This window comes from Camponotus vicinus, unplaced genomic scaffold (assembly GCF_025532165.1).
Source record: "Camponotus vicinus isolate PSW18456_S1 unplaced genomic scaffold, iyCamVici1.0 SCAF_9, whole genome shotgun sequence".
NCBI classification, from domain to species: domain Eukaryota; kingdom Metazoa; phylum Arthropoda; class Insecta; order Hymenoptera; family Formicidae; genus Camponotus; species Camponotus vicinus.
In genome coordinates, this window is record NW_028141981.1 from 9,844,969 (window position 1) to 9,860,590 (window position 15,622).

Sequence of the window (15,622 nt, forward strand, 5' to 3'; positions counted from 1 at the left end):
ACGCATATTGAATATAATGCGCGTTCCTTGCACATCGCATCGTTCCCATTGTTCGCTTCTTTCCCGTTTAGCATACATTGCAACTGCCCGAACTGGTCTTATTATTCTATGCGTGGCACCGCGGGCGGAGAGAGGGTCGAGAACACGAAGACAGGTCGGTGGAATGTGTCAGCAGCCAATGTGACATGGCGCGTTGAGAAAAAGATCGGGTCGCGCGCCGCTAACGGGTACCTCGATGCGCTTATTTGACACTTCGAGCGACAAACGGCCACCTTATTACCTTCCCATCGTCGTGTCGTCGTCGTCGTCGTCGTCGTCGTCGTCGTCAACGGTATCGGTGGCATTCTCACATCGCGGAGGGTTCGCCGCCGATCAATTTCTGGAATTTTTCCTTCGCAGAGTGTGCGAAGAATTCGTGCGGAAAATAAATTTTATCCGATACTTTTTGTACGCTACAGATATTTTTCCCATCTACGCTACGCTACCATTTATAGGACAGTTTGACTTTCTTCGTCGTTGATGCGCGCATAAATGCACGAGCAGTCCGTCTTTTTACCAAATATTATCAAATCACCAAATATTGCACGCTTATTGGATGTAAAAAAATTGATCGACCTCGATCGAAATCATATTAAACGGCAAATTTTAAATCACTTGGGTTTTAGCTTGTTAAAAATGTTTACCAGGTCGTGTTTGTTTATACCGCTTTTTAATTTTTAACGGTTTTTGCAAACGCTACCGAGCTATATTGAGTCTCGCGAGCGATATCGTTTTTAAATTGCGATTTTGATCGGTGTATCTTATTACGATTTAGAAGCGGGGAAGGGTACGTGAGATAATGTATCTCTTTATAAGTCGAGATAATAAATCTCTACGAGGATAGAGAAAGGTGAGCTAATGCGCATTCCACCGGCCGTCTGTTCGCGAAATGTCCGTCCTTCAGTATTATTTACTGCAAAGATAATTCATCGCCAGACTTTGTTAATATAATAGCTTATTTGCATGATGTTTTTGGAAATGCGCCAAATGGCGCTTATAGACTGACTGGATTATCGAGTTGATAAAGTCACATTTTGAATAACAAAATGTTAGATATTAAAAAATTAGAAAAACACGAGGATCATTGACAGGGATCGAATAATCGAGAATCAAAGAAATAAGCTTAATGGAATTTCCAATCGATCTCACATTCTCATAAAAGACGCAGCATCTTTAATAAGTATTGCTTTAATTATATATGCAAGGAGTGTATTTTTTCTCTTCCTCTCTCTCTTCTTCTCTCTCTTTTCTATGCAATTTTGACTCGCAAACTTTCTCCCCGTCGATCGTGGAATTGATTAACTTATAATTGCTATACGTGGCTGAGAAGGGTGAATACATAATCACTTCAAATATGAGCGTTCTATTTCTCTCTCTCTCTCTCTTTCTTTGAAAATGCTATAAAAATATATAATTAATAAAATTGATAGAAAAGTTTTCATCGCTAGAAAGTTTAATGTAAGTAGCAAAAGAATGAATATATAAGTTAGAGTGAGTTGATTCTGCTATTGATGCTAATTCGTACACGACTTTTCAAGATAATATTACAAATTTTCAAACATCGAGATATTTAACATGTTTGATTAATTATAATCGTTTGTATTATTTTAGGAGAGTTTATTTTGTAACGCGCTACATTATTCTTCGTTAGTAATCACAATATGCGCAACTGCCGCTAAAATAAAATACTGAAATAACTGTCTATCGAAATTTCTCTTCCACCAAAATTATCTTTGAATAACAATTTTGCGGATGGCCAGACCACCGCGCAGCGGTTGGCCTGGGATTGGTTAACTTTGAGTTAGATCTACGATGAGTTTAACCGGCGTCGGTTACACTGCGTTACGTAGCGGCAGCGAGTTTCGGATTTAGTAACAAGTTAAGCATCATTTAATTTTGGATGTTAATAATCGCTTTGTATTATTCACCTGTATATATTATAATTAAAACTACGAGTCGATGTCGAGATGATGACTTCGACATACATTAATTAACGGATTTAACATGAACGCGATGTTATTTATCAATTGCTAAGATTTCGTGTCTTAATTTTGTATTTAAATTTTTTATCCTCTGCATTTAAAGTTTTTGCAAAAAACTTTGATAATAGTTTTTTTTTTTACTTTTTAGCAAATAAAATAGGGGAGAATTTGGATTCTTGCCTTCTCCTGTCTCTCTTATCTTGTTATTCGTTTGATGACGAGTAGCACTCGTGGATCGCGATAGATCGCACGGTATTCGGCTCATCGAATTACGGTTGATCCACCGCACAAGGACGTACGTACGTCCTCTATAATCAACGACAGGTCGATTCGGTTCATTGATTGTTCGCGAGACCGGCCGATTGGCCGATTTGGCGACTAATTAATTAATGGGTGCTTCGCCGTATTCATCTCTTCCGTATCAGGCCGACCTCCCCCATCATCCCCTTCTATGAGCGATCAAGTACGCGGGGTGCGTTCAATTGCGGGCGATGCTTTAACCACTATTCAAGGCTGATGCAGTTTCGATATCGCCTCACGCGCCACTTTGTACCGTTCGGCGTGGATTCCATGTTTCGAGAAGCGCGTATCCGTCGATTTCGATACGGTCGACTCGGTCCGCGAAAATGGTGGACGTGTTTTCATCAAAGCTACCTATGTATGTATGCATGTTTGCGCTCTCGATTCGGCCAGCCATATATCTTTGTTTAACAGCAATGCATCCCTCTGCCTTTGATACAAAACTTTAGCGCTGAAAGTAGCAATCGGATTTGATTTGCGTATATTTTCAGATTATCAGAGCTTCCTCTTGTGCGAATGCGACCGACGAGATTGGACGACGACCACGATAACAGGATATCCAGCAGCAATCCTGTGAGTGAATTCATTTCCTTTATACGTCTGCATGAATATTTTTTTTATTTACTTACGTATCTGTTTGTCGCATAAGCGCAGCGATCGTTTCCGATTCATCAATTTTAGATATCAAAAGCGATAAATATAATTTGCGTTGATTGACAGCCCACTAAGGAGAATTTTGATGTATCTATTTTCGCATATTTTTGTTAGATATTGGAGATTATATATATTCCACTATCGGCTTGTTCTTGTGCGACAGACTTCGTTACTTCGCGGTGGCTCATAATTAGGCCATCGAGCCTATTAAAAGTTAAGCGGGCTTGTTAAACACGCGCGACGCGACTATTTCTGGAACTAAGAGGCATGTACTTACATCGATCGACACGTGTTTCGTCCGGGCCGACGAAGTAATCATACGCTCAACTTACGCGCACCCGTTAAAAGATGATTAATATCGCCAAGAGAAGAAAATTGTTGTTTAAACTGTTTACTTTGCATGTATATACTTATCTAGAGATAAGTTCAAAGCATTTTTCGGTCTTAATTTGCATACTTTATTTAATAATTATATTTTTTAAAAAAGGAGAACCAAAAAGTATGTGTATAATTATTATTTTTTACCTTCTTTATTATTCTTTCTAAAAATATGTCGAGCATATAAAACATACATTTCTCTAATTTTGGACAATTATTTTATGTTAATTATGAAAAAATTTTTATAATTTTCTGTGGTTTTGTGAATAAAGTGGTAAAACACACTAATTAAGAAACACTCTTTACTAGAGAAAAGTAAAGTAATTTTATACCGGCGCATACACACAAAATTAATCATTCATACAAAATACAAGTGCTCACCTTGTACAGAGCAACTTACAATTTCGAAGTGCTTGAATTCCAAAGTTTCTGATGCTAATTAAAGGAGATTTTAGCTTTTAGTCGAAGGAAAGTGACCTATTTAAGCATAATTTAAATTTTCACGTTGTATCGATAGATTAGAAAAATCAACGTATATCACACAAAATTTATCTTACGTTGCTGCACGGACATATTTCGGAGCTAATAATTTTTAAGGTGAGAAAGGACCCCGAATGGTTATCAATGGCGTTCGTAGAGAATCGGGAAAATTTTGTCGAGTCGGCGCGCGTGTTGTTGCTGTCAGCACGTTGCGGTCAAAGGTGCCACGTTTGCGGTAAAAGCCGCGAATGCTCCGGTGTAAACCAAAGAGACAAAAAAAAAATATATATATATATATTTATATAGAGAGATAAAAGCAGAAAAAGAAACGGCCGCCGGTTGCGGCTGATTCGGTCGGCATTCGTGGCGATAGCCATTGGCGATAAGGACTTCATTGTCTCGCGACCGAATCGAAAAACCGTGCAAACCACGCGCGCCAACGAGATTGGGAAAAAGGGGCGGCGGGAAACGGAGCAGGGAGGAAAGAGAATCGGTACCGGGCGTGACGACAAAGCGATTAATGCTCTCAACGGATGCGAATTTTTCGGCGCGTTTGCGTGCGTGCGCGGATGCAAAAAAATGCACAGCCCGCAAAGTGAACTAAAAGCGCGAGCGCCATCAGTCTGAGACAAACGGCGTGTTCGAGCCATTTGTTGTCCGAGAACGTTTGTCAGAAACAGTCCTAGGTTGGGGGTGCCCAAGAGCTGCAAACAATTGAAGAAGAAGAGCGAGAAGGGTACATACATATTAAGAATTGAGAACGTGATTTAATTCTCGCGTAAATAAAGATTGTTAATAACGAGAGTTCTTTTAATCTTCTTTTAATCTTGAAAATTTTCGTTAACACTTATTTCACACGAAGAATCTACTCGACAGCCATATAAAAAATTTTATTTTACGTTTAATTAAATTCGTATAATATCATCTCGTTACAAGCTGTTACCTTCTCAATTTGCGATATTTTATAATCAGGTGTCGATCACGATAATCGCGAGAGGGGAGGGAGGGGGAATTAGAAGATTTAGAAGAGGCAGAAATTTTGCTAGATTTTAATTTATCCCAGGTGATTGAATCTCGAGACTGGAAATAATTATTCGAATACACGAAGGAGCGATTCGGTTGTAGGGACGACGACGTCGTCACGATGGTATCGCAGCGGATAAAATATCGGCGCGCGTCATCGATCTCTCCGGTTCTCGCCAGTTTCCTCTTCGGCTCGCAATTTCCGACAAGCTGCAACACAGTCGCTAACCGGATCAATTTTTCATTCAAAGACAAATTGGGGACAGGGACGCGAACCCCTCGGTAGCCGATCGCCTTGCGTGACAGCGGCTTGAAAAGCGCGACAAGGCGTGAACTCGGTTTAGCACGCTTAGCGAATGCGAGCGTAAATTCTTGCTGGATATCCGGATCTGAAAACAGCTGATCGGGATAATGGTTGACACGTTCCAATTTTTATTTTCATCCCTTACGTACGTAGTTTGCGAAATATTTTCTGGGTCGATTCATTGAATAATAATCGATTGCGATTCCCAGGAATAGTCTTCTTAGATGACAAAATTAATTTTTTTATTTTCTGATGGACGAAACATATGTACGTGGCATTCAATTATTTATTATAATAATTATATGATACTTATTGACGTTGTAATTAGACATTATATGATTCAAACGATGACTATTATTCCGGGCAATAACGATTCTTCATGACTTATGTTAATGCTTATAGCCGTATCTACAAGAGCCATAAGATAATTTAGCGAAATGCTAAGTAGCGGGTAGTGTACACTTTGATATTTGTAGAGTTGGAAAAGGCAGGCTAATCGGGGCTCATCTAAAATGGGTTAGATAGATCTCGTTGATTGTTCGATGCATTTTTTTTACCAACGGAAAATATAAGGGAGAATAAATAAAATTAATTTCTCGCTTTTTCTCCCGTGAAATCGCGCGATACGGCTGTTTCCTCGGGAAACTTGTAATCGATGGGAAGGCAAAAGGAGGGGAAACGCGGACACTAAGGACGGAGGTGTAGCGGGCCTCTCGGTAACTTGGAAGCCATATTAATAGTTGGCACTTAAGAGTTTCATTAAGTCGCGACCGCTCGATCACTGCCTACCGCCTCTCTCGCGGTAACTTTCAGGCCCTATAACCGCCATCTCCGCTTCCACACCCTCTCTTTAAGCTAAAGTTGCTTCTAGCACGAAGTATAGAATATTGCGTGCATAAACCGGTTCCCTCAATTCCGTATTATACATTTTTCATCTTGCTAATTGCGAGTGAGTGGCTAGCAACCCAACATCTTTTTGTCTCATTTTATGATTTTTCTGGGTAGTTTGCATATAGTTGTAAGAATAATGATATCGGGTCTCTTTAATAAGTCTTTAATACTTGAAATTTATATCTGCTGAAGATAATCGAGTTATGTCGGGCAAGTAAGGTAACTCTGTTAATTAAGATGTGTAGTAAAGAAGGTAACTTCGATCTCGCCGGTTCGTCCAGTCGTCAGTTTAATACGTTCCGTAATAATAGTTGGTATTAACGTCGTATAATCTTGTTTAAATGAAGTTTTCATTAGTATGTACTAACATCGCGGAGCATTTGTCAGCGCGCGCGAACGCGACAGGCAATTTCGTAGATAAATGTCAGCGTTGAAGTATCGCGTAACGTGAGCCGCGCGGTAATATTTATCGTATGAAAATATTGCGAAGGATATAAACTTCTTTGTTAAAGTCGGAGTTTGTCGTAACGTAGCTAGTATGTCCACGGATTTTAAAGTTTTTTTTCTCTAGACTTGTAAATTATATATTTATAATTTCTTTCTCTTTTTTATTTATCATTTATTATTTATTTTTTTCATTAAACATTATATATTTTAATGAAAATTATTAAAATGTTATTTTTATTTGATTTAATGATTATATTGATTTTCTTAAATAGAAAACATAGGAAAAAATAGAAATATAGGACGAACGAGAAAAATGATTTAAATGACTTAAATTCTGAACTGATTAAATTAAAAAAAATAAGGTCATGTAGTTTTTTTTAGAAAGATAGAAGCGAAAATCCGAGGAAAATTTTTATTTTCACGTTACTTTGTACACATCGTAAAAGATATCGCACCGTTCCACAATAAGTTTGATTATGTAAATTTTCCGCTGAAAATAAACCGTCGCCGTACAAATAGTATAATTGGTACGCGAGCAAAGAGGATTCGGGACTCGCTGCATTCGTAAAGTTCTCTTTTTATCGAGGACAAAATAATTTTCTTTTTCTGTCGGGCGAAACGAAGCTGGAGAGGGGGGAGAGAGAGAGAGAGAGAGAGAGAGAGAGAGAGCACGCGTATGGAGATACGTAATTGACGCTTACAAAGTCGGGACACTCGACCCGAAAGTCATTAGATTCGAATTCTTTCGCGCGCGAGAGGAGGAGCAATTTACTTTATCATTTACGCGGACTTACCGCGTCTATAAAAAATATCTTACCGGCAATTAGCCAGGCGGTTGCGAGCGAGCGGAAGTCCTAGTGGACTTTAAGCGTATAATTAGCGCTTCCCGCGCACTTAGCGGAATTATCTGTCGTGCTCGTGTCCGCGGACGAATATCTACTTCTCGTCTCTCTCGAGCGGAAGTCCGGCGCGCGCTCGCGGAAGCGCCTAATCGCCGTTATTCCGTAAAGTATACGCGTGCCAGCGCAAACAGTCGCTAATCTCGCCTAAGATGAAAGCGCGGGAACGGACCCCGACCATAAACTCCCTGTGGTGCATTTACAGCACGCGCATCCACCTGCACTCCTGGTGGCGTAACCTCCTCGCAGCCACCACCATTACCACCATCGCCACCATCTCCTCCGCCGCCGCGAGAATTTATGACCCTCCGTACGCCAGTGATTGAGATGGGCGTATCTAATGGCGCGGCTGTCTGCGCCGACGATCTATGCGAACCGATTCTCCGCTGCACCTCTCTCTCCCTCATTTTATCCTCTCTTGTCCCTTCTTTCTCTCTCTCGCCGGACCTTTCGCTCTTTTTCCCTCCGCTTTCTTCCTTTCCGCGCCTGTGACTGATCGCAAAAAAAAGAGACAGAGGTGGAGAGAACGCCGGCTTGATTTAGACTATCTACCCGATAAATAAAGCCAAGTTATCACGGGGGGAAGAGCTATCGAAGGGCGCGGGTCATAGAGACACCTCGGGCGATCTTGATTCCGCAACGGTACTTTAGGACCAGTATTTATAATCCGTTCTTACACTTAAAACCATCTTAAGTACAATCTTAATATAAACCTATCTTCTTCTTAGTCCTTTTGTTCGATTTCAAACATGGTGATCTCTCTCTCTCTTTCATATATCTGTGTTGCGCATCAGATTATCACACGTATATGGGACCTATAGTTTAATGCCGATTCCGAACGGCTGTACATTAGAGAGATGCTCTTGGCAAGATTTCTCGGTGGTTTGCCATTGCCTTTCGAGAGAGGAGCGAGCGTATACAATTTTTCGGTTCTACCGGGAATCGAACCCAGGGCCTTTGGCTTTTGTAGACTAGTGCGCTGTCTACTGTGCCACGCTTCGCTCTATTCAATAAACCTATCATAAAGCTGTATTAGCATTTTAAGACACTACTAGACGGTCTTGAAATAAGAACGGACCATGAATACAATATGGCTTCAGGGGTGACAGTGCAGTGCTCCCAAAATGAGCAAGATAAAACGAGAGATAAAACGAGATAAGATGGATACAGATCTGATGATATCGTTTTACGCTATTGTCGTTTTGTACGTGTAATTCATGAGATACATACATCACGCAGGGTAAATTCGTATTTGTTGGACTCCGATATAACGCATGCAAATCGTATTCGCGATGACCCGCGTCGCGGTTGCCCAGCTTTCGCGGCTGCTTTCGATTTCGCCGGCGTCAATAATCGAACGGATCGTAATCGCCGACAGTTTTGGATCGCCCGCGATAACGCGTCGCATGTTCGTTGTAAAAAAAAAAGAGGCACGTATGATTCGTAAACCGTAATGTGCGTTACGTGCAAGGGACAACAATGTTGCCGCAGAATTTCGTAATGGTACACAAGGAACGTGCAATTTGCCGCGATAACAGTTGTTCGGCGTGTAGCTTTCAGCGGGGCTGGCCGTGAGCGCAACAGAATCTGGCCAGGCATGCATGACAGTATTGTCTTGCGGTAACGAAATTTCATTATTCGTGTGGGTTGCCGCGTGCACACACGCTCCGCAACGTCGCTTTGTGCCGCGCGAAACAAAGATAACGCTGATGTCCGCTGTCCACAGTCTCATCTATAGGAATAATCGCGAATAAAGTTGGCAGAGCGAGAGAATAATGAGCCGCGAGCTAAAGGATAGAGTGTATCGAATGTTTTCCGGTGCTATACATCTTCCGGATGTGGAGTTGATGTCTGATAACAGCTGTAGAAGCTACAAGCTTTTGTTGAATCAAATTAAATTGTGCGATCGTATCGATTCGCGAAATGTTGGCGTATGTATCTGCGGAAAGTCATGATGCATTTTCCTCTGAAATATACATATGCAGCCAGTTAATAACAAGAAAATATTTTTTTTAATTTATTTCGCGCGTAGATTTCAGTCGAGATAGAATTGACATTGTTTTGTAATTTTGGGAAGGCAATTTTTTTTTAATTTCCCTCTTTCTCTCTTGCAATATTTTAGAAATATATTAATTTTTTTCTAACATGTGCAAGCCATAGAAATTTGTTGCTCTCTTTCTTTCTCTATTTTTTCTGTTATTATGTGCACATTTTTTCCTCTGATTTTATAAAATTCCTGAAATTCTTATTGGATCAATTTCGTGAGTAACTCTACGATAGGTATCTTTGTATGTTTTCGCAGCAAAGTAGATTATGTAGCGCAAAGATCGTTTCCGCCGCGGAATTAAAATCTGTAGTAGATCCGGATGTATATCGTGAAAGCAATCGAGAAGCAAATGCGAAAACTCGGTCGTAGCAATAAGAGTTGACGCAATCGTTGTCGTGTAAGGTAATCGCACGAGTTCCTTAATTGGCCGATTCTTCGCAGTGTGAGGCTTCGTGGGAGGTCATGGCAACATGATTCGTCTCGAGTCAAAGGCCCGTCAAAGGGCAAGCGTCGTCGTTATTTGCGACTGTCACTCTGCTCGATCCCAACCCGAATCCCACTTCTCCGATATCCCCGGTGTCCTTTTATCTCCTCTCTGTGTCTCTCTCTCTCTCTCTTTCTCTCGTAGTGGCTTCAGGGCGAATCGAATATCTCGTTATATAGGAACGTACCAGCGAAATGGCTGGAGAGATGTAATCGTCTAGCGACCTATATCCAATTAATTGGTCTTCTATTGTCTTCGCGCGGTTGATATGATTTGCGTTGTATTACATCGCGTCGCTCGTCCGCACGTATACACACATACACACACATCGCACATACATCGAAAGCTAGAGAGGAATATACATTGATACCATAGACTTCTACATTATACCATTGGCTAGCTAGACACTGCTATACAGGAAATTAATAGTGGGTATGATACCGCGTGTTGCGCCATTTGTAACGCAGGAATTTACTTGGAATATATCATCAAGTTTATACGATGCGTTCAGTTATAACAACGATATGACGATGTAACATGCGATGTGTAATTTCAATTAGTATCATCACATCTTCGTATCTTTGCTCGAGCTTTTAACGCTCAATTTCCTAAAGGATCTTGCTTGAAATTCATTCCTGCCAGTTACGGCGATAGAGAATCAATCGCCCCGAACGGATTTGATCTTTATCGTCGATTTGCTGTCGCATTTTCGTGCGGGTCGCAATCCGCGGTTCTTGCGTCTCAGCAAACGCTAGGAACGTTGCAAGTGTATGGATGTACGTGTGCATGTATGTGTGTGCGATGCTGCCACAGCATTCCTGATATTACTATTTAGTCACGAAGCCGCAAAGCCGGACGAGACCGTTCAAAGTGCGTGGCGTAAGTTATTGGCTCTAACGTTGTCCGGCATTACGGTATTCTGCGCATACTATCGGTCGGGTTGTGCACGTCGCAGCCTCGTCCTCGACGATTCTCGCCGCTAAATCGATTTCTTCGGGATCGTCTAGAGGACAAGGGGCAAGAGAACGCCGGAAATTCGATCTTATTCGGTCATTGATTGAAAGCCACCGGTCCCGAAGCTCGCGACAAAAGGTCTCGGAGAACGCGGTGAGCTCTTATAATTTATAAAACTCTTCAGTTGTGTACGGGTAGAAAATAGGAAAGATCTAAGAGCCAGGCTAGATCGTAAAAAAGAATGAGAAATTCGCACATGCCGATCGACGGACGTACGGTCGTTCCCATAAATAGCGGTTGAAGTTAACTGAGGTTTTGTCGGTTTTTTGCTTTCCTGGGACGATACTTGAAAACTTGAATTCCGGCTGCTTGCCTTTCGTAACGAAAACGAATAGACCGAGAGAAACCCCGGTAACTCACCCGGTTCGACACGCGTCTCTACCACCTTTCGTGTATTAAAACCGCGGGCTACAGCCTCGCGATGAAGATCGTACGTACGATCAGGATGGTTCCCTCAATGACTCATAAATCATTGTCCAAGATTTTGGCCGGGGATACCGATAGGTATCGATAACTCGAATTTCTCGGTTATAAATCGATCGCTGGTTCGAGAGACGATGTGATGTACGAAGAGTTTAAGGGCATCGGACGTTATTGGAATTTACTGGCCCGAAAATTGGGACGCGCTAAGCCCCCCGGAATTACGTGTTCCTTCCTGATCTTCCTTTCCTTGCTTCCTTCCTCCTTGCAACCCATCTCCGCTAAACTGCCATTCTACATCTATTCACCTTTCTCTCCGCCCTCTCTTCCTTGTCTTTTTCTCGCGACATGCCACGTTGCTCGTCGGTCCGAATCCATCTGTCTCTTCCTCGGCTGTCCGATGCCTGTATATAGGGTGTCGTCGAACTCGGATATATTAGAGAAAATACTCTAGAGATATTTTATGACGGCAGAATATCTATTATTAAATGTAGAAATTAAAGATTTATTTTATATAAAAAGCTTTTCACAATTAATTTGAACTAAAAAAATTTATTTTGAGAAAAATTTAAAAAAATCCAACTTTAATGTAAAAATGACCAAACATTTATTTTGAGAGAGAATAAAATATTTCAACTTTAATGTAAAAATGACCGATTTGCTATAAATGACGGCTTTTTAAAATTGTCACTAAATAAAAATTATAAATTTCTTTATAGATATAGATATTAGATACATTGCTCTTCTGAGACACCGTATGTAACTATGAGCAGCACCTGATGTCGGGGTCGCCGAGGGTAATTCAGAGCGTTTCGTGCTCCCTTCAAGCTTCCTCTTCCCTCTCTTTCCGAGCGTTCGCTGGTTTTTCGTATTCCACGTTGAGATCGCGCGACGCAATCCGTGGAAATAAGACGGCGAGATGCCTTCTTCGTTACGTTACATCTTTGCGAGAGGATTCCGCCGGCGATAGTCCGGACATAGCGGGGCTTACGGAGACGGAACGAGCGCTCGCGCGCGCGCGCGGGGTCGATCCACGGGATGGTGCAAAATGAAATTGTGCGGTAAATAAGATCGCAAGTCCGCGCATTTCCGTGGCGCGAAGGACAAAACGGATGTCGCGAAAGCGCGTGCGCGATGTCTCTGGTTCGCAGAGCGTCGCAATTTCGGGGGGGGGAGGGGGGGGCGACCGCGGCGCCGGTAATATCTCCCCCTCCCCCCTCCCCCGCGTCCATGCGCTGATATATATCCACGCGGGATATGTATATCGCAGTAATGTACTGCATATGTTATTACTGCACCATATTATTACGCGCGCGGGCGTGCTTTATTAAATCTTGTTACGCGGCAAAGCCGCAAACTGCTACAGCGTTATAATTCAATTTCAGGTAAAAGCAAATCCATTAGACCGGCCGGCCGGGTTAACATACATACATGCCGCTTACTGCCGAAATGAAAATGTTCGCGGATTCGACGTTACCCGCCTGTCCCCGTCGTAGGCTAATTACGTATTACTCGCTGCTTATAAACAGTTACCCCCCCGTTACCCCCTGTTTAACCGACTTGTTGTTGCATTGCCTCGATGGCAATGTTAAGCCTTACGCTTGATTCGTAGCAACATGCGCGATTGGCATATTAGTGATTTATACGAGGGCGAATCGCAAATTTATTCGCAATTTATTTTTGTAATTTATCACAACTACAACAGAGAGAACTTACAAGCACATCATTTTTCCATTTCCTTGATTTTCAATGCATTTGGTCCAGCATTCTACAAATTTGTTTATGTCCTCAGAAAAAAAGTCTTTAGTTGCCCTGTCAACCACGCATACATCGCATCTTTCTGTTGATCTGTAGAAAATTGATTAATCTGAAGGGGCGAGATCCCAGGGCTATACGATGGATGATTCAAGATCCCAGAATTTGAAGTATTTCAACTGTATGAAACAGGTCGTCAATTTTCTACGGATTAGTATAAAAGTGCGATGCATGCGTAACTGACAGCGCAACCAAAAACGGAACTGGATAAAGCTTGTTAGATTAAATGCAAGTTGAAAAGCAAGGGAGCTGTGTGGAAAAATGTTGTGCCTGTGAGTTCTCTGCTATAGTTGTAGTAAATTGCAGAATGCGGATAATTTTTTACTTTTTCGTAGCAATCGGCATGATTCGATCGTCATCAAAGTTCGATCACTTCATGTTTTGCGCAATGATGAAAGACCTCGAAGGAATTCAATAGCGCGAATCTTTTTCAGTTTTGCCTTTAAAATTCTCCGCTTTTACGAAACGAGATGCGCGCGTGAGTTAATTCGATGCGTATATCACGTGCGGCGATGATTTGCCATTCAGCACCCACACCATGGAATTGGCGAGAAAAGGTAAAAAGTGATGCGGTAAATGCATTCGAATGCGAGCTCCGGGCTCGCGTACCACGAATTAGAATAATTACATGCAATTGCACTGGCGTCGGACTCGCATGTCTGGCCCCTGACTTACGCGACGATGAAAGAGATAGATTACTAAACGAAACATGTAGACACGAGAAGAGACAGACCAGATGACGTTTAGTACAAAGAGAAGTAATCTAAAAGAAATATGCATGTATTTTTATATATAAATTTTTTTTTAAATTTTAATTTTTAAAAAATGATAGAAAATGATACTACTTTTATTTGGCAAGTCAATGTAAAGAAATATATTGATTAACATAAATAAATATATTCATGTGATTGAAATTTGTTGTTTCTTCATCATGCAAGTTTTATAAAATGGTTCTATGGAAATATAATAAAATGTCAAAATGTGACGGACGCAATTACAAAGCACGTGGCTTTCCGTCATAAGGTATCTCAAGGTAAAGAAATTGAATGTCGGATGTTATCTTACGAATGCACAAATCCGCAACGTACGCACGGTTAGTGAAACAGATCTTCCCCGACTTCTCTCTCTTTCTCCTTGACATTCCGAATAAATCCTTTGTGCCGTCTGCTCGTCTTTGGGGCGGAGAAACTTTCGGAATTACTTTCGAGCTATGCGCGCGCGAATCGCGTTTGAAGGAGAGCATTTTGGGATCTTCACCGACCTCTGTATCCGCCGTTCTTCTCGCTCGGGTCTATTAGACGGAGGATAGAATTTAAGCGAGTGGCGGGATAGATTTTCCGCGGACTTTTTTACGAGAGTTTTTTCTTTACGGTTTCGTTAAGCTGCTGGCCAGCCGGCGAGCTACTCTTCTCTAAATGAAATATTTTACATTCGCGCCATCGTGGCTGGCTTCTCGTATGTTTTAAGTCATTATTCGTCTCGTTTCTCTCGTCTGGCGGACGACTTTGCGACAGAAATCATTTGCCAGTTGCTGCTTCAAATATCTCCTCGTGATGTGTTGTTCTTGTGATAATCGCTGGAATAAATCGAAAATGGAATGCGATAAATATTTACATAGATCTTGAAGATGTACTGCTAGATATAATATTAAATTTCCGGATATACGTTTTCTGAATTATAAAATTAATGACATTATTTGAAGGAAATTTGATTTTTATACTCATTTTTTTAATTTATGTAAAGTTATTTCCATCTTGCACATGTAATTATATTCACGAAATTAAAACTAAAATAGACTAAAAAATTATGTAGTACATTTAGAAGTGTGTATTATTGTAGAAATATTATATTTGTGTAATTTTCTGTAATATTGAATAATATTTAATTTATTTTTATATACGCATATATTCATTGCTTTTTTTATTTATTTAAAAAATTAAATTTTTATAAAATATTTAAAATATTTTGCGAATAATTTTTATTTCATACCGTGAATTTTAAATACTGATATTTATATAACACCAATTTATTCTAAAGAAATGTGGTAAAGCTGTGCAATGAAATAAATCGAATTATTTATTATAAATTGCTAATTCAACAAGTATACATACACAATTTTTTAACATTCCGATAAATTTAATACTTATTGATAATCCATCATTCTGGACACGTCTTATATACTTGATTGATATGCGAAATCACATGTATGTAACATGGGATGGAATGCGGATGATTATATTGGTCGTCCTGTCAATAAGGACATCCTACATCCTATTCTCCCTTTGTTCGCTCTCCCGTTTGTGTCGATCGAAGGGCTTACATGTTTCCACCACCAGTGCGGTTTCTCTCGTTGGCAGCGTCGAGATATATATATATATATACTAATATATATATACATGTATATCTACATGTACGTATGCATGTATATGAAATGTGCGCGAGAAC

General features: G+C 40.8%; 1 protein-coding gene across 1 annotated transcript in view; it reads left to right on the forward strand.

Annotated features, from left to right (window-relative positions):
* The first annotated feature begins 2,820 nt into the window (after nt 1-2,820).
* The window catches only part of LOC145976668 (nephrin), a 372,381-nt gene continuing 359,579 nt past the window's right edge, over nt 2,821-15,622 (forward strand). The window contains exon 1 of the mRNA XM_083107939.1: nt 2,821-2,894. The gene's annotated coding sequence lies outside the window, so the exon portion shown is untranslated. The remainder of the gene's footprint in view (nt 2,895-15,622) is intronic.